This window comes from Neofelis nebulosa, chromosome 1, assembly GCF_028018385.1.
Source record: "Neofelis nebulosa isolate mNeoNeb1 chromosome 1, mNeoNeb1.pri, whole genome shotgun sequence".
In the NCBI taxonomy this organism is placed as follows: domain Eukaryota; kingdom Metazoa; phylum Chordata; class Mammalia; order Carnivora; family Felidae; genus Neofelis; species Neofelis nebulosa.
The window spans coordinates 233,823,557-233,850,090 of record NC_080782.1 but is presented as its reverse complement, the minus strand read 5'-3'; the positions used below and the strand labels follow the sequence as shown (position 1 = coordinate 233,850,090).

The 26,534-nt window shown below is 43.7% G+C and overlaps 2 long non-coding RNA genes across 2 annotated transcripts; one reads left to right on the top strand and one right to left on the bottom strand.

Moving 5' to 3' along the window:
• Positions 1-386: 386 nt before the first annotated feature.
• On the bottom strand, positions 387-26,512 carry LOC131487498 (uncharacterized). Its single transcript, XR_009249788.1, has 3 exons — positions 26,268-26,512; positions 16,225-16,293; positions 387-2,622 (listed from the first exon to the last, which is right to left on the bottom strand). It is a non-coding gene; the product is annotated as an uncharacterized LOC131487498 (long non-coding RNA).
• Positions 1,230-2,818, top strand: LOC131487503 (uncharacterized). Its single transcript, XR_009249790.1, has 2 exons — positions 1,230-1,298; positions 2,527-2,818. It is a non-coding gene; the product is annotated as an uncharacterized LOC131487503 (long non-coding RNA).
• Positions 26,513-26,534: the final 22 nt, after the last annotated feature.

Here is a 26,534-nt window from a genome sequence, read left to right as displayed (position 1 = left end):
CAGATAGACGTATAACCTTCCCATTTCTGTTGAAGCTACCTTCTGCATACATTCCTGAAATTACAGAAGCTTGGGGTTTGAAACGACTTTAGAGGTTACCAAGTATATAACCCCTTCCGTGCTCAAATTTTCTTCTCTGAGAAGCCATGAGTCAGCATATGCCTGAATACCTTCAGCTAAAGAAAACACAGTGCTTTACAAGGCAGCCCGTTTCAAGGTTAGAGAGCTCTGACCTTAGAAACTTTTTCCCCTTTATGAACTGAAATTGGTCTTTCTTGACATTTTCCCATTAGCTCAGTTCTTTTGAGCCACCATAACAAATTACTACAAACTTAGAAGTTTAAAACAATACTTATTTATTTATTTATTTATTTTAAGAGGGGGTGGGGAGGAGAAAGGACAGAGAGAAAGGGAGAGAGAGAATCCCAAGCAGGCTCTGCGCTGTGGGCTCAGTCCCACGAACCGTGAGATCATGCCCTGAGCCAAAGTCGAGAGTCGGACATTTGACGGATGGAGCCACCCAGGTGCCCCCAACAATCCATATTTATTATCTCACATTTTTTGTGAGTTAGGAATCTAGTCATGGCTTAGCTGGGTTCTCTGCGGTAGGGCGTCTCATGAGCGTCTCATGAGGCTGCAATCAAGGTGGTAGCTCTGATCGGCGTCTCATCTGAAAGCTTAACCGGGGAAGGATCCACTTCCGAGGACACGTGGTTATTGCCAGGCTTCATTTCCTTGCTGGCTGTTGCCCAGAGGCTGCCCTCAGTTCCTTGCCATGTGGGCTTCTCATTAGGGCAGCTGACAACAGAGCAGCTGGCCTCATCAAAGCTAGCCAGGAAGAGAGCCTGTGAGCAAGGCCCAAGTTAGGTTCTCATGTAATCTAATCATAGAAATGACATTACCCTCTACATTAAGGTATTCTATTGGCCACAAGCCAGCTGCTCAAGGGGAGGGGATCACATAGGCCATGAATACCAAGATAGAAGTTCTAGGAGCCCCAGTATCTCATGGGGAAAGAATTTTAGGGTCAGCACACTAAACTCCAACTAACCACCCTATTCATGTTTTGGAGCAGGCATTCCAGAGATCTTTGAGTATGGTGCATTTTAATATGAAATTTATAAATTGGAAAAATTAAGATTTCCTCTCCTTCATCCTCTCCCCCAACAACCTAATAAAGTGTTTACTCCTGTGCCATCTATAAACGGGTTTTTTTTTTCCTTCCTTTCCAGAGGATTGAACAAATAGAACAGCCTTTCATGAAAATAGACTGTGAATCAGTGGGCAGAACTGAATGGGTAAGTTGGGTTATACTTTATAGTCAAATTGAAGATTAGTAAGGAAAACACAAAAACTGTTGGTGCCGAGTATGATACGTCCCTCAGTGCCTTCATCTACTTGAAACTGATCTGAGAGGATATACTTGTTCACAATTTTCAAATTTCATAATGTCAGGTTAAACTCGGGATAGTTTAACTGGGGATTTCAGTAGCTAAAGCAAGTTTCAAGAAGAGTGTCCTAAAACCGGAGAATAAAGGATACATTTGTCAACTTACCCCAAAGCAAAAGTGAAACATCTGAGCAAGAAATTCTGTGCCGTAATTGAATCAGTTAATACATGTCAAGTGTTTAGAACAGGGACAGCCACAAAGTAAATTCTCAACAAATATCATCATCATCATTATTATTAATGTTACCTAATTTTGATTGTATAAGAATAAGGAGCTGAGACATCTGCTTTAAACATTCTCTGCCTTTGTGTCTGCCAGTGCCCTTCTATTGTTCCAGGATGAATTAAGTTCTAAAATGACTCCTCTATTCAGACCTGGGGCCAATTCTCCAACCAAATCAATACAAGTGTTTACATTGTCATCTGATTTGAATAGGAAATCGGGCCTCCAGAGAAGAGAAAGCTCTAGTGCAGTGGGGCTTTGGGGGCAGTGGAGAGAAAAGAGATGTTCCCAGGCCCTACAGGTGCCCCCGCCCTGTGCCTATGACCCTAGTTCTTTCCGCTAGGTATACCGCTGAGATTCTAAATGCGGCATATATCCTGGTGGGTGGGAACTGGGCAGTGGGATCAGTACGGACTCGAGTCTCTGGCCAGCCACTTACTAGCCGTTTGATCTCAGGCAAGCTATGTAGCTTTTCAAAGCTTGGGTTTCCAAATTTGTAAATGGGAAGAGCAGTGGTACCTATCTCATACAGTTATCATGAGAATTGTGAGCAAGGTCTAGTTTGCGTGGGACATTGCATACTTTCAATCACCACCACCACCATCTTCTTTAGAGAGACAGAGAAAGAGACTGGAGGTGGGGAAGGGAGCCCAAGCTGGGTGACAGACCTCCAGCCCCAGCTGAACAGGCACACCCAATTATCACTCTTGAGTTTTTGGCATACAAATGAACTAGTCTCTACAAATAATTAGGTCGTGTCCAAGAAAGGAATTATCCATACCCTGACGGTAAAGAGAACTTTCGAAAGGAAGGAGCGTAGTAGATGTTTAATGAACCTCCTTTTACCCTCCAGGATGGCTTCTGCACATATCTGCAGCTCGAGTATTCAGAGCAAGCGGATGCTTTGGCCCGACAGAAAGAGGTTTCCTTCCATCTGCCTGCTGTGCTGCTGAAGTTGAAAAGAAGAAAGAGAGTTTCTGTGTGTGATTTTCATTTGATAAGGATGCTGAGTGCTCCAGTTTGATTTTATTTGCTATTTTAAACTGCTCTTCAAGTGGCATGATTACAGAAATTGTGTCCTTGAATGTAATATATTCACGTTGTCTTTTGCTAGTCTATAGAATGCAAATAAAATATGATCTCTATATGTAGTACAAGATAATGCTTCATTTTGCTTCTAAAATCAGATGGAGTAATGAATTACACATGATTCCATCATGGAATTTGTCGTATGTCTTAATGAATGACAAGTGGAAAAGAATTTTCCTTCTTTTTTTTTTTTTTTTCCTGTTAAATGATTATTTCAGTTTAGGTAGCTAGCTATCCTGGGGTTTGTCTTCAGAGAACTTATTGAATCACAGAATCAGAAATTCAGAAGGCAAAAAGCATCTGGGAAGTAGACTTAGGATAGGAATAAAAATGCCTGACCTATTTCAGAATATATGCTCTCTTTAAAGTCTTTATTATTATTGTTATCTCATTCAACAAATAGTTGAGTCTCCGACATAGCCTAGGCTCTCTGCTGGGTGCTGGGGGTATAGAAACTCACCTTTGCCCTCTGGAAACTTATCATCTACACTAGAAGTTCCTTGCGATCTTAAACCCCTTAGGCTGTGAAATAAGCCCGCCCTAGAGAGAGGGAATAAAGGTGGCTCTTTGAATCTATGTAGTAAGTTCTTTCTACTTGAAGGAGAACATCAAATTTTTAAAAACTATCATTTTTTTTAAAAGTTTTATTTATTTTTGAGACAGAGAGAGACAGAACATGAGCAGGGGAGGGGCAGAAAGAGAGGGAGACACCGAATCCAAAGCAGGCTCCGGGCTCCGGGCTGTCAGCACAGAGCCCGACGCGGGGCTCAAACTCATGGACTGCGAGATCATGACCTGAGCTGAAGTTGGACGTTTAACCAACTGAGTCACCCAGGTGCCCCTAAAAAACTTTAATTTTATTAAATTTTTTTTTTTAACGTTTATTTATTTTTGAGACAGAGAGAGACACAGCATGAACGGGGGAGGGGCAGAGAGAGAGGGAGACACAGAATCGGAAGCAAGCTCCAGGCTCTGAGCCATCAGCCCAGAGCCCGACGCGGGGCTCGAACTCGCGGACCGCAAGATCGTGACCTGAGCTGAAGTCGGACGCCCAACCGACTGAGCCACCCAGGCGCCCCAAAAACTTTAATTTTAAGCACACCTACTGTCTTATGAAATTGTCCTATTTAAAAAGGCATATTTTTGTTTATTTCCACTCTTCCGCACATTAGGATAAGTTCATCAGCCGGAAGCCCAGGTGAGTGACAGATGTCAGCAGCATGCCACAGTACAACAAACTGATCATAGCGACTGGGTGAGTGTCTGCAGCTCTTCAGTTGGAAGGAAACAGTTGTGGTATGACATCCATTTCCATGTGTGTTTACACAGCCATGTACACATTTGTGGTATTTAAAAGTCCTGAAGCCCTTTTTATTTATTTTTTTTTTAATTTTTTTTTTTTAACCTTTATTTATTTTTGAGACAGAGAGAGACAGAGCATGAATGGGGGAGGGTCAGAGAGAGGGAGATACAGAATCTGAAACAGGCCCCAGGCTCTGAGCCGTCAGCACAGAGCCCGACGCGGGGCTTGAACTCACGGACTGCGAGATCATGACCTGAGTCGAAGTCGGCCGCCCAACCGACTGAGCCACCCAGGCGCCCCCTGAAGCCCTTTTTAAAAAATGCTGGCACTCATAATATCAATCAAAGCTACTTTGCAAAGTTATGGCCTTGGGTGGCCCATTGCAATGATGTCATTGCCTCAAACACGGGCAAGAGGCCCTCTTTTGGAATACTTCCAGAGTGAAAGTATGGGCCAGATGGGGAAAATATCAGTCTTGTGACCTTTTAGCACATCTTATTTGAGATTCAACATAATATTCCTATTTTATTATCCACCAAAATTCAGTCCGAAGTGCTCTGGACAGATTCAAAAAAGTCAAATCCCCAGTAAAAAATGATGCTCGTTGCTGAAGAGCCTCAGAAGAATGGGGCTGGGGCTGGGAAGGAAGATCCCGAAGGTTTTGCTCATGGCAATGTAAGGAAAATGAATGGGCACCACCCTGGGCTGCTTGGTTAACCTCAGTCATGGCCTGGGCGAAGGGGGTGTGGCCTGGTGGGAAGGAAATTGGGAAACTTCCAAATCAACGGGGAAACAAAAGCAAGTTCAACAGGAGGGTTAGGGGTACAGGGTCGGGGATGGGAAATGTGATCCGGGGCGGAGAGACCGAGGGCTCTGGCTCTGGGGGCAAGACTAAGGGAAGGGGTGGAGCTTGAAAGGAATTCCCACAGCCCCGCCTACTGGGACTCTCCCTGACTCCCCGCAAGCTGGGGGTTTTCTCTTCTCCACCTGATCTCCTCCAGAGGCCCCTGGTTTCCTAGGCTTCAACCATTTTAATGAACAAACAGTTAATCCAACCTCAGATCATCGAGGCTACTAAATACAATTAAATTTATTAATAATGAAAATATATTTGTTAATATATTAAAATGTATTCATATAATTAATATTAACTACTAAAAAACAATAAACCTGGGTGTATACTTTCATCCGTTCCAGTTTGATTTTAAAAGCCACGCTTGATAATGTAATTATCATGTGTTTTGCACACGTAGCAGTTCAGAGATGGCAGTCACCTACTAGAGATTCTGAGCTGACAATTCAGAAGATGAGGCAAGGCTTATGACAGCAGGAAGCCACTTGAGCTGCAGGGCAGGTGAAAAGGAGGTGGAAAAAAGGACATTTCACGCTGAGGGAAAGACAAGGCTTTGGAATTTAGAGAGTGACCCCTGTTTGTTCCATGCCAACAGGTCAAAGCAGTAAGTTGTTTTTCTAACACCCACAGTCAGCTCCAAAGTAGACAGGCTAACAGAGGAAGGAAGGGGTCAAGGGTGCAGGCTGGAAAGGTGGGAAATTCGGGGAGCACCGAGTTAACCCCTTAGTCTACAGAAAGAGGCTTGGCCCTCCAGTTTGCAGATCTTTATTATATGCAGTAAATAACAGCCCACATTTTGAGCCCTTAGGAAATCCCAAGTCCTGGACTAATCACTTTCGCACACGTCCTCCCATTTAACTCTCCGGAAAGACAGGAACTGGTAGGATCCCCATTTTTACAGGTAAGGGGCCGAGTGGTGAGCTGGGATGTAATGCCCCAACTACTGGCCTGTGCCAGCCTCCTGATGGTCAAGGACAGGCCAGGCCGGTTTGGAAGCAGGCAGAAGACATGCCCCCAAACGGTAGGATAGCAGAGGGAGGCCTCAGGTTCAGCTAGAGGGGTTGCTTGGTATGACAGGTGTTTTACTGATCAGGGGTCTCCGTTTTGTGGGATCCATTGGATATAAAATATGTTTTACAAAAGTGAAGTGAGGAGTGTAAGTTTACTCCAGCCGTGCTTGATCTTTGAACAGAAACCGTGAAATCCAGCTCTATGAACTCTCCAACAACCTGGAGCCTTACTGTCGCATCGGCGGCCTGGAGGCTGTCCCTCTGAGACTGGACTACTGGTAAGAGCATCTCCAGAGCCAGGCGGGCCTCAAGGGGGCGCTCTCACCTGGTCAGCGGGGCCTTCCCTCCTCTCCCCTTGGGCAGTTATGTTCAGTTGTGTTCAATCAATATTGAATCAGTAAATGTCAGTATCAGTTTCAGTACATGTCAGGGTTTCCATGCAGCCTGTGGTGACCACATCACACATCACAGTACCGCCCAGGAAGGAGGGACCTTCTTGCGTCTAATAAGGAAAGGGAAGTCTAGAGATGTGAAATGATTCTTAGAGGCATGCAATTATGAATTAATCTGTGTCTTCAATGTGACTGGATTAACTTTCCTGAAACTCGACTCGGACCATGTTAGTCTGCTTTTTAATGGTTGCCAGTTCTCTCTCCAAAAATATCCACACCCTTAAGAGAGAGAGCATCCAAACCCCCCTCTGCCTTTCCGGCCTTCAGGCCCCCTGAAGCCTCAAGCCTCCCAACCACCAACATAGCTAAATAGAGACCTCTCAAGTTGGGTCAGGCATCGTCACCACCACGCTGCTCCCAGTGCTTCCCTCTTCCCCAACCACCCATCCCATCACGTTTCTTGAGCACCTACTGTGCATACTCGTTGTTGGATGTAGGACCTGTGTGTGAATGAGACAAGATTCCCAGTGTCGCAGAGTGGGTGGTTCCTACTGAAATCCTACCATTCTTCATGGTCCTAACCTTCGTGGATTCCCCTGATTCTCCTCTGTACCCAAAAACCAATGTCCCCTGGAAGCTTCCCCATCCTTCGGATGTGGTGGTCCCGCATGTCGCTGGGGCACAGGTCCCAAGTAACTCTCAAGTGGCACCAGTGCCTTCGTCTGCTGTGTGCTCTCTGACCCCTGCCCAGTGACCGGCAGGCACATAGCAGGTTCCCAAGAAATGTTTGTTGAGTGACCAAGTCAGAAAACTCTTATTTAAGTGGATGAAAGGAGGCTCCAGTCTTATTTTGCCTTTCGCTTCCCCCTCTTTCTTTTTCTTCTTCTTATGAGATAGAAGCCTTTTAGATGCTCAACGATTTCAATAAAATATGTCTTTCATTCAGTTCTCTTCTACCAGTCATTTTGTATTTTGAGAAATAGGGAGAAAACTTGATGGATTAAAAAAAATGTTTTTAATGTTTTATTTATTCTTGAGAGAGAGAGAGAGAGAGAGAGAGAGAGCACAAGCAGGGGAGGGGCAGAGGGAGAGAGGGACACAGAATCTGAAGCAGACTCCAGGCTCTGAGCTGTCAGCACAGAGCCTGACGCGGGGCTTGAACTCACAAGCCATGAGATCATGACCTGAGCTGAAGTCGGACGCTTTACCGACTGAGCCACCCAGGCACCCCTAAAATGTTGATGGATTTAGAAGAAGTGGTTGGAAAGCAAACTTGTGGCCAAGTGGGTTCTCAAAGAACAAAGAAGGGAGGGAAAACCAGACCTGCCTGGCCTCCCTCTTGTGTAAGGCAGAGCCATCCCCCGGAAGGCCACGGAGCCCCAGCTGTTGGACTGCCCTTCTCCATCCTTATCAGAAGCCCCATTCCTGTGCCAAAGGTGGCCTCTGCCCATAGTTCATGATGAGGGCTTGGAGACTTTCCCTGCACTAAGGGGCCCAGATGACCGTGGCACCTCATTGAGTTGTGCAGTGATTCATTGCGTTTTACTGAAGACATCACACAGTTTCCTTGAAAATGAAAGACTGAGTTGTCACTGCTTTCAAGGAAGGACACTTTGATGAGCAAAGAAAGATGACATCTTGAGGGAACTCATTCGTCCAGGCAAAGAGAGTGCAGCTTAGCAGGCTATGCTTGTCTCTTGCTCCCCTGGTCCCCTAACAAGACATCAATGCCCATCAGCCCAGCTCAGGAAGCTGGGCTTCTCCTGGGATGGATTGGGGACCCTGGAGAAGGCAGGACAGGGTGATGGATCCAGAAGTCAGCCCTCTTAGTTATCTCTGGGGACCTGGGCAAGTCATGTGTTCAGTCTTAAGGTCGGGTGGCTCATGTGCAAAACAGAGATTGTAGTTGTGCCTCCGGGCAGTGTGGTGAAGTCAGAAGGGCACACTGCAGATAAAGGCCTTAGCACAGTGCCCAACAGAGCACCTACTCCCTTCTTCTTCTCACCCGATGTGCGTGAGCCATGAGAACAATGCTTGATGGCCCCCAGGGCTTCTGTCCCCTTAGAGCTCTTCAGACTCCTCTCATTACACTCTGCACTCTCTCTCAACTCTCAGGCTAGCCTCTTTGGCCTCATTCAGCTCCTCAGCCTTGCTCAATACTTTCCCCCTTCAGGGCCTTTGCACATGGTGTTCCCTTTGCCTGAAAGACCTCCACTCCCACCTTTCCCTTCAGATCTGAATTTAAATCTCATCTCCTCTGACCGTCCTTTCCTAATGGCCTTACCAAACTATGTCCCCACTGACCTTGTTCATTTTCTTTATTGCACATATTATGGGCTATGAGTATAGAGGGTGAATTCTTTGTCTACTGTCACTAGATTGGGAGAGCAGGACCACATCTGTCTTGTCCCCCCTGGAAGCCCATGTTTATTGCAGGGTGTGATACATGATAGCTGTTCAGTATTTTTTTAAAAAAATTGAATAAGCAATCAAAACTTTAGTCTCTTAAATCACATGTCGCTAAGATTCATGTTAGGTTGTCTAAACTCTTTGTGCCTTAGTTTCCATGTCTATAAAATTGGTAAATAAAAGTAGTATCCACTTCATTGGGTTTTTGGGAAGATTTCATGAGACAGGACTTGTCAAGTACATGTCTGGCACACAGAAAGGGCTCTTTAAATTCTGGTTTCCATCATTATCATGATTAGATGAACTCTTGACAAGAGAGGGCTAAATGGAGAGCACCCTAAATTAATAAAGACTCTAGTCATGAGGACCTTGTTATGCCTCATCACTCCTGGGGCTTGGAAGTGTGTGTGTGTGTGTGTGTGTGTGTGTGAAGGGGGTCCTTTGCTATGGGCTAGGGATTCATGAGCTGAACACATAGGACACCTAGCCTCAAGAGGAGTACAGTCCAGTGGATCTGAATATGTTAGTTGGCTTGGTCTGCCATAACAAAATATCAGAGTCAGCAGCTTTGACAACAGAAACCAATTTCCTCACAGTTCTGGATGGAAAATCCAAGATCAAGGTGTGAGCTCGTTCTGTTTCTTGTGAGGGCTCTCCTCCTGACTTGCAGATGGCTACCTTCTCACTGTGTCCTCACATGGCCTTCCCGTGGTGTAGATACATGGGAAAGAGAGAGATGTGTGGTTAAGGGCACTAATCCTATCATGAGAGTCCTACCTTCATGAGTTCATCTAACCCTAATTGCCTCCCGAAGGCCCCATCCCCAAATACCATCACACTGGGAATTAGGGCTTCACCATATGAATTCTGGAAACACAAATATGCAGTTCACAACAGGGAAATTGACTGACATGGGTGTGCACTCTAATCATGGCATCTGTCTCCTGCTGAGAGGATGGAGTCAGTGGTATTGGCCACACACAAGTTGCATCAATGAATGGGGCTGTCTGTCGATGATGTCATCCTCTCACAGCCCCTCCTCTGTTGTAGGGCTGTCCCAGGGGACTAGGAGTGAGGTTCCAGATACTTCTCTGCTCCTGTGAGGTGAAGACTAGTTGTTGTTTTTTTTCTTTCATTCTCCCTCTGGTGTTTAGCTTTCAGACACACCCAACAAAAAACCAATTTGAAACAGCACTTATAACCCATTATAACCCCCACAGACCGGGCATGGGGGTGTGTTGGATGGAGATGACCCTATGTCACCCTAAAACCTCACTTAAGAGTTGCTGGCTTGATTCCTTACTGATTCCTTGCTAAGCAACCAGCACATAAACTTTGTATTTTATCTCCATTTCATCTCACCACCCCCTCACACCCAGACCTAATCACTTAGAGCAATATTAGAACCAACATGGTATTTATCATAATATCCTGGGAGAGTAGGGTTCTGGTAAGTACAATGAGAGCTAGTTACAGGGACTGAATGCTCCAGGGAGCATTAATCATGGTGTCTGAGTGCATTTGTGGGAGCACATTGTAAACTAATTGCCATGTATGGAGCTCACTCTATCATTACCTTTAATATACAATTTCGCATACAATACAACTTCTATTTTGTTGCTTTCACACCACTGTAGACACACTCTAAGGTATGCTTCAGCCTTAAAAAGTTTAGATATAAAAGTAAAGCAGAAAGCCAAGAGAAATATGTTTGATGAATGATAAATGTATGAGCCTAACAGGACCTTTGAATCATAAAAGACATTCAATGACTATTTTTTGACGAAGCAAATAAATACAGGAAAAAAAATCAGTATTTTTTAATCCCAGCTTGATCTACTGCTAATTTGTCTGCTAACCTAGGGCAAGACATTGCCCTCCTTACACATAAAAGAAACCAACAACAGGGGCGCCTGGGTGGCTCAGTCGGTTGGGCGTCCGACTTCAGCTCAGGTCACGATCTCGCGGTCCGCGAGTTCGAGCCCCGCGTCGGGCTCTGGGCTGATGGCTCAGAGCCTGGAGCTTGCTTCCGATTCTGTGTCTCCCTCTCTCTCTGCCCCTCCCCAGTTCATGCTGTGTCTCTCTCTGTCTCAAAAATAAATAAACGTTAAAAAAAAAAAGAAAAGAAAGAAACCAACAACAACAGAAGAAGAAGAAGGGGGAAAAACCCACTTTACTAAGGGATGTAACATCAACTTACCTCAGGAGATTTCTTGGAAGAAAAACTTAAGTTTTTAGAGCCTTTTATTAGAACAACATGTCAGTAAAAGACCAAGTAGAGATTGACTTCACTTCCAAAATTAGAGACATTCCGCTCAGTATATGTAAAAAAAGATGTTTGTATTTTGAATACTACTCACAAAATGAGCCCTGAAATATAGAATTAAAAAAACACTATTTTTTCATGTTTGCACCCCAGTGAGGGAGGTAGACAAGCCAACCAATCTGTCTTTACAATATGAGAGTTAAGTGCTGGATAGAGACCTGTGTGAGGTGTGAAGGCAGGGGTCCCACCTGTTTGACTGGAAGCCAACAGCAAAGTCTTTGCGGGGGAGTGACCTTTGAACTGGAGAACAAATAGGTCATGGTCGGCCCAGGGACAGAAAGGACATTCCAATCCGTGGCAACAGTATGAGTATAGGTGGGGAGAGGGAGGAGTGAGAGATATTGAAGTTTTTTGCAGAAACCAATGTACTTTGGAATGAAAACATCTTTTAAGGAAAGAGGGAAAGAAAACATCAGGAAAGACGAGATTTGCTAATGGAGGGTCATCTCTGCCCTGCTAAGCACTTTGTCTTGCATCATCAATTCTGTGTGGATTTTATCTTAATAAATATTTCATAGCCTCCTTGTATTCAGTCTTAGAAAAGGAAATAGAACATTATATTGTATACTACAGCCAGCAATGTATTTTCATTTGTATAGGTCCAACATGGTCAAATAACGGCAATTTCTTCTAATTCAACTTGTTCTATAAAATACACATGAAGCAGGGTGCTTGGGTGGCTCAGTTGGCTGAGTGTCCAACTTAGGCCCAGGTCATGACCTCACGGTTCATGAGTTCCAGTTACATGTTGGGCTCACTGATGTCAGCTCACAGAGCCCACTTTGGATCCTCTGCCCGCTCTCTCTCTGCCCCTCCCCCAGCTCATGCTCTCTTTCTCAAAAATGATTAAGTATTTTTAAATAAATAAATAAATGAAATACACATGAAGCTCACAAAACAGAATTTTGGTAGATTATAGATTTGGCTGCAAGAAATATATTACCTCAAATATATTTCTGACTTTTTATTTAAAGACAACATTGTTTGATTAGAAATACTCTTTGGGGATAATTTGGGTGTCCTTTTTAGAAGGCTTGGATTATATATATATTCTATTCTATTCTATTCTATTCTATTCTATTCTATTCTATTTTATTGTTATAAGAACACTTAACATGAAATCTACCCTCTTAACAAATTTTTTAAGGTTAATTATAGGTGCAATGTTATACAGCAAGATCTCTAGGGCTCTATTCATCTTGTTTAAGTGAAACGCTATAGCCATTGACTAGTAACTCCCCATTTCCCCCTCTCCCTAACTCCTGGCAACCACCATTCCTTTCTCTGATTCTGTGAATTTGACTCCTTTAGATGCCTCATATAAGTGGGATCATGCAGTGTCTCTCTGTGCCTAGCTGATTTATCTTAGCATAAAGCTTTTCTTGCCTTTCATTTTGGTATCACATCCATGAAATCTTTGCTAAGATCAAGGGCATGAAGATTTTCTTCTATGTTTTCTTCTAGGAGATTTAGAGTTTCAGGTCTTATGTAAGTCTTTAATCTATTTTGGGTGGATTTGTGTATGATGTAAAATAGGGGTTCAGTTTAATTCTTTTGCATGTTCATATCCAGTTTTACCAACACCAATGAATGGATTACCTTTCCCCTATTGTATAGTCTTGATACTCTGTTTTTGTTGGCTTGTTTTGAGAGAGAGAGAGAGAGAGAGAGAGAGAGAGCACAAGTGAGTGAGGAGCAGAGAGAGAGAGAGAATCCCATGAGGGGCAGAGAGAGGGAGATAGGGAAAAAGAGACAGAGAGAAACAGAGAGAGAGGGAGAGAGAGAGAGAGAGAGAGAAGTGAGGCTCACCTGAAGTGGTGCCCATGTTTGTTTTGTTTTGTTTCCCGAAGTAGGGCTCATGCTCATCCAAAGTGGGGCTTGAGATCATCTGATGCGGGACTTGAACTCATGGACCGTGAGATCATGACCTGAGCCAAAGTCAGATGCTTAACTGACTGAGTCACCCAGGGGCCCTTTTTTGAAGATCAGTTGACCATATATGTGTGGACTCATTTCTGGGCTCTCTATTCTGTTCCATTGGTCTTCATGCCATCTGAAGACATCTCTCTTCATGCCAGTACCATACTGTTTTGATTATTACAGCTTTGTGATATAGTTTAAAATTAAGAAGAGTGATGTCTCCAGCTTTGTTCTTCTTTATTGAGATTTATTTGGTAATTTGTGATTCCATATGAAGTTTTAAATTGTTTTTTCTATTTCTGTAAAAGTGACATTGGGATTTTGATAGGGATTACATTGAATCTGTAGATGGCTTTGGGTGTTAAGCCTTCTAATCCATGCACACAGATATCTTTCCATTTGTTTGTGTCTTGTTCAGTTTCTTTCATCAATGCATTATAGTTTTCAGTATGTAAATCTTTCACCTCCTTATTTAATCTTATTCCTAAGTATTTTATTCTTTTTGGTGCTATTTTTAAATGAGATTGTTTTCCTAATTTCCTTTTCAGATAGTTCATTTTTAGTGTATAGACACACAGCTGATTTCTGCACATTGATTTTGTATCCTGCAACTTTACTGAATTTGCTTATTATTTCTGACTTTCTTCTTTAATGGAGTTTGTAGGGCTTACTATATATAAGATCATAATGTCTGCAAACAGGAACAATTTTAATTCTTCTTCTCTGATTTGGATGTCTTTTCTTTCTTTCTTTCTTTCTTTCTTTCTTTCTTTCTTTCTTTCCTTCTTATTTTTATTGCCTAATTGCTCTGGGCAGGACTTCCAATATTGTGTTGAATAGAAGTGGCAAAAGCAGGCACCCTTGCCTTGTTGCTGATCTTAGAGGAAAACTATTGAGTTTTTCATTGTGAGTATGATGTGTTAGCATCGGGTTCTTCAAATATGACCTTTGTTACATTGAAGTACTTTCTATTTCTAGTTTGTTCAGAGTTCTGAACACGAAAGGATGTTGAATTTTGTCAAATGCCTCTTCTGCATGTATTGAGACAATCGTGTAATTTTTATCCTTTATTCTGTTAATGTGGCATATCACATTAATTGATTTCTGTATGTTAAACCATCACTCCATCCCAGGGATGAATCTCACTTGGTCATGGTGGATGATCCTTTCACTGTGCTGTTGGATTTGGTTTGCTAGTATTTTGTTGAGGATTTTTGTGTCTACATTTATCAGGGATAATACCCTGTAATTTTCCTTTTCTGGTAGTATCTGGCTGCCTGTGATATCAGCGTAATGCAGGCCCTGTAGAAAAAGTGGTAAATCTTCTTTCTTTCTTTCTTTCTTTTTTTTTTTTTTTGTTTGTTTGTTTGGTGTTTGGGGTTTGGTAGTATTCACCTTTGAACCTTTGAAGTTATCTGGTCCTGGACTTTTCTTTATGGGAGGTTTTTAATTACTGATTCAACCTCCATACTAATTATAAGTCTGATGTTCTATTCATCCATGATTTTAGTCCTGGTAGGTTTTGTGTTTGTAGGAATTTGTTCATTTTTTTTTCTAGGTTATCCAGGTTTTTTGGCATGTATTTGTTCATCATAGTCTTTTATGATCCTTTTCATTTCTACTGTATCGATTATCATGTCCCTTCTTTCATTTCTAATGTTATTTATTTGAGTGTTTTCTCTTTTTTCTTGGTTAATCTAGCTAAAGGCTTGTAAATTTTGTTAATATTTTTGAAACACTAGCTCTTGGTGTTGTTTTGTTTGGTTTATTTCTATTCTAATATATCTCATTTCCTTCCTTCTGCTAACTTTGCACTTTGTTTGTCCTTCTTTTTTTAGCTGCTTAAAGTATCAGGTTAAGTTGGCGATTTGAGATCTTTCTTTTTTTAATGTATATATTTGTCAGTATGAACGTCCCTTTTAGGACTGCTTTTACTGCATTCTATAAGTTTTGGTATGTTGTATTTTCATTTTCATTTGTCTTGAGGTACTTTCTAATTTTATTTTCTAATTTTTTTTGTTTTTTTACCAAATGGTTTTTCAAGAATGTGTTGCTTATTTTCCAAATATTTGCATATTTCACAATTTTCCTTCTGCTATTGATTTCTACTTTCATTCTACTGTGTTCAGAAAAAAAATATTTTGTATGATTTCAATCTTCGTAAGTTGTTAAGACTTGTTCTGTGACATAACATGTGATCTATCCTGGAGAAAGATCTGTGTGTGCTTAAGAAGATATATTTTGCTGCTCTTGTGTTAGATGTTCTGTATATGTCGGTTGGGCCCATTTAGTCTGCAGTGTAATTCAAGTCCTATGTGTCTTTATTGACCTTCTGTTTGAATATTCTATTCATTATTGAAAGGAAAGTATTGACTTTTTTACTATAATTGTATTTTTATCTATTTCTCCCTTCAATTCTGTCAATATTTGTTTTATACATTTAGGTGCTTTAATGTTGGGGACCTATAAACTTATTATTGCAAATATCTTCCTAGTGAATTGACCCTTTTATCATTATATAATATCTTTCTTTGTCTCTTGTGACAGTTTTTGACCTACTGGATACTTTTTTAATACAAGTATGGCCATCCCTGCTCTCGTTTGTTGGCCATTTGCACAGAATATCTTTTTCTATTCCTTCATTTAAGCCCATGTGTGTCCTTAAATCTACAGTGAGTTTCTAGTAAACAGCATATAACGGGTATCATTTTTATTTATTTATTTATTTTTTTTACGGGTATCATTTTTTTATTCATTGATGGGGGAGTTTAATCCACTAAAATTTAAAGTAATTATTGATAGGAGGGATTTACTATTGCCATTTTATTGTTTTGTTAGTCTTGTCTGTCTTTTCTTCTCTTGCTGTCTTCCTTTGTGTTTTGTTGCTTTTTTGGTATTGATATCCCTTGGTTCTTTTCTATTTTTCTTTTGTGTAACTTCAATAGGTAATTTTTATGTGTGGTTACCATGGGGCTTACATAAAATATCTTATAATGATAACAGTTACCTTTTAGCAGATAACAACTCAAGTTCAATTACACACAAAAACTCTACACTTTAACATAGTCCCACAAACACACGTTATGTTATTGTTGTCACAATTTATTTTTATTCATGTTGTTTAACTTAATGCAGTTTAGTTATAGTTATTTAGAATACTTTTGTCCTTTACTTTTATGATAGAATGAAAAGTGATGTACTCACCACTGTTATAGTAACTCAGCATTCTGCATTTGTCTACATATTTACCTTTATCAACAAATTTCCATTTCCGGGATCTGGATGTACATTCACTTCTCCAGATTTTAGCCTTTGTTCCTTAAAAAACAAACAAAAAATTTTAATGTTTATTTATTTATTTATTTATTTATTTATTTTTGAAAGAGAAAGAGACAGAGAGTGAGCAGGGGAGGGGCAGAGAGAGAGGGACACACAGATCCAGAGCAGGCTCCAGGCTTTGAGCTGTCAGCACAGAACTCCAACTCATGAACCATGAGGTCGTGATGGAGCCAAAGTCAGACACTTAACCAACTGAGCCACCCAGTTGCTCCAGCCATTAATTCTTTAAATGAACTTTCTTCCTTTGTCTCTCTTCTCTTTCTGGAACGCCTATAACTTGTATATTGGCCCACTGGATGGTATCTCATAAGTCCCTTAAGTTTTCTTCATTCTTTTTTATTTTTGCTCCTCTGACTGAATTATTTCCAATGACCTGTCTTTGAGTTTCCTGATCTTTTCTTCGGCTTGAGCTAGTCTGTTTTTGAACACCACTAGTAAATTTTTCAGGTCAGTTTGGTTCTCTTCAGCTCCATGATTTCTCCTAGGTATTTAAAAAAATATATATCTTCTGTCTCTTTTTTGAGATTCTCACATTGGTCTCTTGACCTTGATGAGCATCTTTATGACAGTTATTTTGAATTCCCTGTCAGGTAAATCCTATAATTCCACTTTATTAGGGTTGGTTTCCAGACTTGTATCTTGTTCCTTTGTTTGGAACATATTTGACTGATTCTTTATTTTCCTTGGATTTTGGGGTTGGTGTCTGCTCGTTAGACAAAGCAGGCATCTTTTCCAGCCTTTACAGACTGCCTTCACAGGAGAAGATCCCCATTAATCAGCTTAGCCAGGGATTCTGAGTTTTTCATTCTGTAGAGGGAAGCTGAGAGTTGAAAAGTTGGGATGCTGGACACACAAACCAACCCTTTCCTCCCCTGGATGAAGCTGGGAACAAGGGGGACCAGCTCTTCCTGGTCATATGGTGTTGAGCCACAGGCAGAGATTTCTTGTGAGATGTTTTAAGCCTCCTTACCGGCTTCAGTGAGCCTGCTTTCATACTCATCCAGGGTGCCAGAGGCTTTCAGTCAGTTTCTGGATTTCTCACAAGGGAAATCTGTCTGTGGATTGTTGCTGAACTAGTGTGTCTGTTGGGGGGAAGGAGGGCCCAGGGCTTTGTATGCCACCATTTTGTTGACATCGCTTCAGTGCATATTTATTTTACTATTTATTTATTTATTTATTTATTTAATTTTGTTTATTTTTGAGAGAGAGAGAGAGAGAAAGAGAGAGAGACAGAGTGCAAGTGGGGGAGAGGAAGAGAGAGAGGGAGACACAGAATCTGAAGCAGCCCCCAGGCTCTGAGCTGTCAGCACAGCTCATGGGGCTTGAACTCACGAACCGAGCGATCATGACCTGAGCCGAAGTCGGACACTTAACCGACTGAACCACCCAGGGGCCTCACAATGCATATTGTAAATACATGTTGAAGGAGACTCGCTCTGGTAGAGAAACGAGGGATGGATTAGACTGGGTTCAGAGAGACTGATAGAGTATTGCAGAAATTCAGGTGCCTCGAGTTCATCGTCTGTAAAATGGGTTTCTTCTGAGGATTCAATGAATGAATAAATATAAAGCCCTTGAACTGGTGACTGGCATATAATAAGTACTCAATAAGTAGTTGGAATTATTATTATCATCCATATGACAAATGCCGAAGGTAACCAACAGATGAGATGGAGAAGAAAACGACTCGAGTTTTGCAGAAGGCCACGTAAACTGGGCTTGTTACTGGTTGGAGGTGCGGGCCCGAGGGCCCCTGAGCAGAGGCCACTCCAAGTCTGGGTAGCTGATGGAGCCTTTCGCCACCACTCGGGGACTAACACAGGCATTTGGTTTTGCTCAGTTTGGGGGAGATAATCATTAAGGTCCCTTCCATTCTTTCCTCCTCACCCCCTCTCCAACATCACATCTGTTGCCATAAAGGACAAGAACCAGGATAAAGGAGAGGCACGGAGGAAAGGATCTCAAAAGCGCCGCCTGCTTGACCTCTGAGCCCACTTGGGAATCTCAGATCCGCTGCCTTTGCCCGTCGGGTTTTCCTCTAAGTCCTTTCCCGAAGGACTGAAGACCTCAGCTCCAAAGAGCAAACATTTGTTAAGCCTGTCGTATGCAGCGGTCCTTACAGAAGTCAAATGATGAGTAAGGGATGAGGATTAAAGGAATGGAAGGAGAGAGAGGTGAGTACAGCTGAAGAAAAACACGACGCCACACTAGCAGAGCTCACTCTCAATTCATGACTCTGAAGCTCAAGTGGTCCCTTGAGATCCCAGGCAGGCATCTACAAGCCCCAGGCACACTCATTCCAACCTTGTTCCAAGCCTATAATTTCATTCTTTCTCCTTCCTCCTCAAATCCCCATCAATCCCTCCCTTATCCTCACCTTCGCTCGTGACCTGTTTCTTACCTTACAGTGAAAATTTAAGCAGTAGTGTCTGTAGGCCAGACGCTATTCTGGGTTCAGGGAACCCATCAGTGTGCAAAATAAGTAAGATTTTCTGCCCTTAAAAGATGTTTCCATTCGAGTGGCGGTGGGGGGGTTGGGGGGGGACGATTGACAATAAAAAATAAATACTGTAAATAAGCAAGTGATACAGTATTGTTAGAAGGCGGTAAGTGCTATGGACAAAGACAAGGTAACGCCCAGGATATATGTGTGTGTATCGATGGGAATGGAGGGGGCCGTCAGTTGCAGCCTCAGGTAAGGTGGTCAGAAGCGGCTTCAATGAGAAGGGGACCTTCAAACTGAGACCCAGAGGAAGCGAGGGAGTGAGCCAAGGAAGCCAGGGGGATACCTGGGAGACAGCAGCCCAGACCATGGAAGAGTGAAGCAAAGGTCTGGAGTGAGACGTGCCCCCTCGCTCTGCATGTTCAAGGACTCACAGCATCCTGTCCCTGGTCCTCTGCTACGTGCCCATGAGACCATCGCCTGCCAGGCTTCCCGTGACTATTTCTCACTGGTCTCCGTGCAATGACCTCCTAAGAGGCAAATCTTTTCCCTCTTTGGAGCCTTCACTGTATCCAACTCTGTGATGTATGCCATTTCTCCTCCCTTGGCTTCTGCTATAGTGCTCCGTCTCTGGTTCGCCTACCCTCACTGCTCCTCCCTCTCCTTCTTCCTCCTCACCACCGCCCGCCGCCCATGCTGAGAGCCCCTCAAGGGCTACCCTCGGCCATCTTATACCACATTCCCTCATTAAGTATTGTCTTTTCTTCAGTGGGTTCGGCCATGATTTAAAATCTACTTCTCGACACCTGCTCTCTAAATGCTACATTCATTTCCTTGTGGATAAGCTACGGGCCTTTCGAACTTGAAGCGTCAAAATTACAACTGTGCTGCCTTCAAATTCTGCAGTGTTTTCCTGTCTTGATTTCAGCCTTCGTCATTCAAATTGAGACCCTCGGAGCTCCCTGTGGTTGCTTTTTCTCTTCCTCACCTTCCACTTCCAGTCGCGGACCGGTTCTTGTCCCTTCTCTCCTCTCATTTCCGCAGTCACTGCCCCGACTGAGTCCTCACAGTTTCTCACATGTTCTAGTTAATTGGCCCACTGCCTGCAGTCTCTCCTCTTTGCGTGTTGGCCCACAAGCTCTGGGCGGATTTGATTGGGCTCTGCTCTGCTCGGTCTTGAACAAATCTCAATGGTCAAGGCCTTTTTGGGACACGGACACTTGCCATGTGATCTGAACTCGCTCCAGCTTCCTCGAGGTATGAACGTGATGAACATCACTGTCGCTTTCTGGTTTTCATCCAAGATGGCTCTCGCAAGACATGGTTCATCCCATAACAGCAGTCTCCACGATGCTCCGGGTGAAACTTCTCACAGAAGTGACAGAATCCCAGCTACCCTTCAACGCCTTAACACACTCCGTTTGCTTCAGGTCAAGTACGTGCTAAGTAAAAATGACCTGCCTGCTCCCCTTAGCTGGGTTGTGAAGTGGGAGCACTGCGGATCTAATCACTCCATTTCTGGAAGGCTGATGTCTAGAGAAGAAACCAGCATCATAACTAGAGACATACTCTGCCACCTAAAGGAAGGTACTGCTTGGCCCCTTGTGGACAGCTGTCATCGGTTCCAGTCTCCCGGAACACCTTTCATAACTGGGAGTTGATGATTCTCACCATTTTAAGGCGGAAAACTGGATTTGCGTCTAGGCTTTATGTATTCCAGACAGAAAAATGTATGGAGTTGGTAAGATCATTAGGATTTAGAATACCAAGACTTGTCAGACATGGACTCACTTATCATACATAATACTTGGCAATTTAGGAAGTTCAAAGAAACAAAACCTGGAGCCAATCCAAACGCTGCGGGGTACTTCTAATTTCCTGGCTCCCCTGTTCTTTCCAGGGGCATATGCTGAGTTTCCCCAACTCTGGGGCCCCGTCCTAAGCACTGTCTGAAAACTGCAGGTTATTAGATGTGACAAAAACGCTCTCGTGAATCTTTCAGCTGAAGCCAGTTGGCTACCGCTCTTCCCTGCTACCCCTAACTCCCAAAGGAGAGGTTTCTTTTACGGAGACTAAAATACACCCACCGATTAGCCAGAGAAATTTCTGAAGCAGGAAGGAAATTATCAGTCTTAAATTGGACCTCTTTGCATCTTAAAAAGAAACCAAAGATAGCCTCTTTGAAAAACTCAATCCTTCTAGATTGTTATCACCCGTGGCTGCTGCTGTTACTGCCACAATGAAATGCTTCAGATGCCTTGAATTCCAGGCAATCTGGTCTCTTGCCAGAGCTGCGGAGTGAGATGATTAATTTCTGGGCTCTGATACTCAGGATGGATGTGTTTCTGGGATTTTTTTTTTTTTTTTTTGGCAGAAATACCGCTGGAGTCTAGCTCTCTTAGAGAAGTCAGCGATTCGATTCCTCGAGGCAGGCCCCGGGGCTCCTTCCAGAGTGAGCCACAGCAGACCAGAGATCTCCAGGCAACTCTTTCCATTTTTTTTTTTTTTTCCAACGGTCTTATTGTTGTAAGAACAATAGGCCAATATTCAGGGGCAAAGATTTGTGAAGGAGAAGCCAGGGACGCACCCACAGTATGTTTCCTTTATTTTAATGTACTTGGGATAACTAGCAAGTGTGAATCTCAGTCCGCAACTTTGGGTGTGTGCCTCAGGGCCTTTGCATTCTCCATTATCTCCTCCAGGGGCATCCTTCCCTCCTGAAATCTGTGTGGCTCAGTCCAGTGTCACCCACTAGGAGAGGCCTCTCTGAATCACCCTACGTGCAGATGCACTCTCCACATCACCCCACCCCCAGACCCAGAATCCCTTATTGTCCTTACCCTGCTTTATTTATCTTCATGGCAATTATCATTACCTGCCATAGGCTGTATTTATTTATTATCTGTCTCCTTATCAGAATACGAGCATCTTAATGGCAAGAACTTTATCTATTATATCTCACTGGCCTAGAACAGTGCTGAGAATGTGGCGTATATTTAATATATATTTATATTTGAAGAATGAAGGAATGAGTGGGTTCAGGGGAGTACCTAGACTATCACAGACACTGTGTTTGACATCATCATGCATTCAACTGGAAGACAAATCCCAGAGTGGGCGAGGTGGCCTCTGAGTTAGGCTGAGGCTCAGAAAGCAGAGAGGACACACGTCATGGGAAACCTGGGACTGAGAAAAGAAGTCCTGTGGCCTCCAGGACAGGCTGTGGTATTGGCCGAGGCTGGTCACGGCATGGGGCTTGGAGGCCAAGCAGCCAAAGGTGAACGAGGGCCACCGAGGAATCAGGGTGGTGTGCAGGCCAAACCTAGTGCACCCGGCTAGTGCCGGACTGTCCTCCCGTCCATACTCGTGACGATGAGCGGACCACAGAGAACTTTATAAAGGATGCTTTCTAAGTAAGTACTTCCAAAGACATATGCCAGGCACTGTTCGGGTGCTGGGGATAGGGGAGTGAAAGAGACAGGTGAAAGCTATGTTCTCAAGGAACTTCCATTCTAGCGGAAGAGGTAGCAATATGCAAAATCAGTGGGTAGTATGTTAGCGAATAAGGACTGAAGAGATGAAGTGTAGCACAGAAGGGGCTGGAAGGGCAGAGCTCACCAGGCGCCAGGGGAGGAAGGACTTGAAGGGAGAACAGCCATGAGCCACGAAGTTTCCAGGCCAGGCCGGCGGCTGTGTGGTGGGACATGCCTGGAAGTATATGAAGGCATTAACCACAAAGATCGGTGTGGCTCCTTATGGGCCCAATGCAGTTCGGGGCAATTAGGGCACGTTAGTGAAGAAAACAGGCCAGAACCCTCGCCCTGGCAGAGCCTGGCTTTGAGACAATAAACAGCCAATGTCTGATTACGTAGGATGCACCCAAGTGGTAAGTGCTGTGAAGAAAAAAAGATCAGATAAGGACATCAGAAATCCAGGGTGGTCACGTGCCTGCACGTTGGGCGGAGTCGGGATCATCAGCCTGAAGAGATGGGGGTAAAGCCCTGACGCTGATAAGCGTTTGCCGCAGGCACACAAGCAGGTGGCCGGGCCTGGGTCTGGGGCACTCAAACCTGGGGTGACCACTGTCAAGTGCAGCTGCTGGAAAGATGAGGACCCCGAATTTCCACCGGAGGTCACTGCACTTTTGTGTGAGGTGGGATGAAAGCCTGATGGGAATGCCTTCACATGGGAACTGGAAGAGAAACTGAGGCACCAGTATGAACCCCTGTCTCAAGTAACTCTTCTGTAAAGGGAAGGAAAAAACTGGAGTGATATGTTGGAGGCGCCAGGGGATCAGAACAATTTTTTTTTTTTTATAGTTTCCCCCAATGAGAGAAATAAGAACATGTCCGTGTGCTGATGGGAATGATCCAGAACGTGGATAAAGCAGGAGAGAAAAGAGGGGAAATGCTGAGTGACAGCCTTGGGTGGGCAAGAAAGGATGGGGTCCAGGGCACACGTGAGGGGCTGACTTCAGGGAGGAGCTGGAATTCATCAGCAGGACCCAAGAGAAGGCCGAGGGGGTGGGTCGGGGTGCAGGTGAACGTGTGCGTATGTGATGGGATCCGGTAGAGGCCTCTTGTAAGGGGTTCCATTTTCTCAGTGACTTAGAAAGCAAGATCGTGATCTGAGAATGGGAATTGGGAGGAGGTGTTGGAGATTTTCAGACAAAGGAGGAAGTAGGGAAATGGTCCTGGAGAGTGGGAGATGAAGGATGGCTGCCAGGAAGCTCTGAGAACTTATTTGTGGTTTGTGGTCATGAAGCTGAAGCCAGCCCACGCAGCACAGTTGTGTGGTTTGTCTCCAGCCACATTTTCATGCACGGGGTGGGTGGAAAGTCAAACTGAATCAGGGCTGTGCTTGTGCCAAAAAAGAACAATAAAAGAGAAAGTTGAGGGCACCCACGTGAGGAAGCGGTTGTGGCTGACCATGGAATCTAAGCCACACATGACAGAAAACGAGGCACGAAAGGGTCAGTGGACAGTGGACGGTGAAAATGTGTTGGGATCAACGCACCGGAAGTCCTGGAGTTAGCCTGTGTGAACAGGCTGAAAAGACTGGACATCAGATAAGGACATCAGACATTCAGGGTGGTCACGTGCCTGCACGTTGGGCGGAGTCGTGATGTTTGATGTTGTGATTCCGGAGGGTCGCAGTTGTTACGAGTGCCTAAATCAAGGAAGGGTATGACCATGCCAGTGAGTGGCCGCAGCACGGTAGAAGACAGAACCGTTGTAAGGAAATGAGAAATCAGTAGACTGGGTGGATGAGTTATGATTGATATTATCTCGCAAGAATTATGGAAAGAGCAGTGTTGGGGAGGATGACGATACGGAAGGAGGCTAAATTCTACCCTTTAAATCTTCTGTGAGGTAGAGAGAAATTTTCTTTTGGTCCAAACAGGTCTTTTTGAGAGCCTAGCAGAGAGCCTCAGATCTTCGTCTTCTTGAGGGATATGTATGACCTTCTTCCTTTCTTTTTTTAATAATTTACTTAACTCGCCAACTGTTTCTAGTATTTTCAGTGCTGTATGTGGGCTGATTGCTAGGAAAAGGTACGTCAAGTCTCTGCAGGTGAATATGGCTGCATAACAGGAATCCCTTGGCCAAGGAGAACTTGACTCCTTACTATCTTTGTCACTTCTTCTCTGAGTCGAAAATTGGTACATAATTGAATATTTGCAGAAATAACCTTGACAAGAAATGTTAAGATAGAGAGAGAACCTTTCTTTTTTTTTTTTTTTTTTTTTTTTTTTTATTTATTTTTGGGACAGAGAGAGACAGAGCATGAACGGGAGAGGGGCAGAGAGAGAGGGAGACACAGAATCGGAAACAGGCTCCAGGCTCCGAGCCGTCAGCCCAGAGCCTGACGCGGGGCTCGAACTCACGGACCGCGAGATCGTGACCTGGCTGAAGTCGGACGCTTAACCGACTGCGCCACCCAGGCGCCCCAAGAGAGAGAACCTTTCTAAAAACGTGAAAGAAAGCCCAAATAAATGGGAAGTGACTATGTTCCTGGATGGGAAAATTCAATATTGTGAAGATGTCACCTCTCTCCAAATTAAATGTCAAAGTCAGTGGAATGCCAATCAAAATCTCTATGAGATTGTTTTGGAGCTCAAGAGGTTGATTCTGAATTTCATCTGGAAGAGTAAACATGGGAAAATGGCCAAGAAATGTTGAAAAAGGACGATGGGGAGGGACTTGAGCCATCTGATATTAAAGGATGCTATTAAGTTACAGTAAATGAAAGAGATAAGATACTGTTGTAAAGAGACAAATAGATTGATAATAGACCTATGTTTATATGGAAAGTAGTATTTGATAAACCAAGCATTTCAAATTAGTGGAAGAACAATGTAACAAATAACTCTTGGCTATATATTTAGGGGAAAAAACTTAAGTCTTCGTATCACGGTATACATAAAAATAAATGCCAGATAAGGATCTAAATATTTTTGAAGTGGGTAGTAGAGGAAGATATAAGTGAACATCTTAATAATAATTGGGGTGAAAAAAGTCTTTTGCAAAAGCAGGACTCAAGAGATAACAGTCGAGAAAAGATGAAAAAAACGGATTTGACTTCAAAGCTCGAAGACCATTTCTTTTACTAAAAACTTCCAGGAGAGACAAAAATGCCCTCATTGGTGTTGTGTATTAATAACCACATTATCTAAAAGAGGATTTGGGAACGCTTCTAGCAATGAATATAGAATAGAAGATAATACACATGTGTATATGTGAATGGGGTGAAGACAAAAAACACATATAGAAAGATAAAGTCAGTGAAGAAAATATCCACCACAATATCCCCCAATAATACATTTCTTTTTAAACTTCCCAGAAGCCAGAAAAAAGAGGGAAACAACATCCATTGGCAGCTTCATAGTATCTGTCAGATAACAATGAAGGTGTTTACGAGACGCGCAGATTTCTGGTACTGACGCAGAGAGAAAGGTCTCTAGTAGGTCCCTTCCTGCCTTTGGAAATACAAGAACAGTAAATAAACCCGATATAAACTGATGAACTGTTCGCCAGATTTAACGTGACCACATCATGTCAAACAAGCCTTGCAGTGGGGACGTTGATGTTTCCCAGATACGGGTGGGCGCCCACCTCTTGCAGCCACACGGCCACGTCACTGGTTTGGATAAGAAATCCAACCGCACCACGCATTTTGTGATGTTTGCCGAGAAAACTGAAGATTCGAGGGGTCACGGGGAAAGGTCCCGCCTTCCGTCCTCACCACCTCCTCCTACGCGGCCTCTTCATCCCTCCTCCCTGCCGCGCGCCCGCTCCTCCTGCCATAAGCCCCCTGTGCCCAAGCCGTCCTCCACCGGGCAGTCATTTCCCTCTGCTGGTCCTGGCACCTGCCAGCACTCACCCAAATCCTTGGAGCCAGCCATCTACCCAAAGCGGGACTTGTCACATTCCCCCGTAAGAATCTGGCCTCTCTTTACGCACTGGGACTGGGGAGCCAGTTGTCCCCCCACGCTCCCTCCAGCTCTCACCTGACAGGAGGGATCCCTCCCATCCGAGAGGTCCCTGCCACTCCTTCCAGGCTGGCCGACATGGTTTAGAGTCAGCATCACCGAGGAGCACCTCCTCACAGTCCTCGCTCAGCTGCGCCACCGGCTTTATAAATAAGTTTCTCATTTTAATTATGAAGCTGCGTGGTGGAAGCAGGCGATTACATGAAGAGAATCTGAAACCACTTCTGATCTAGGCAAAGTCGCCAAGTGCCTATTTCCAAGAAGGTTCTACAAATAGAACACGGG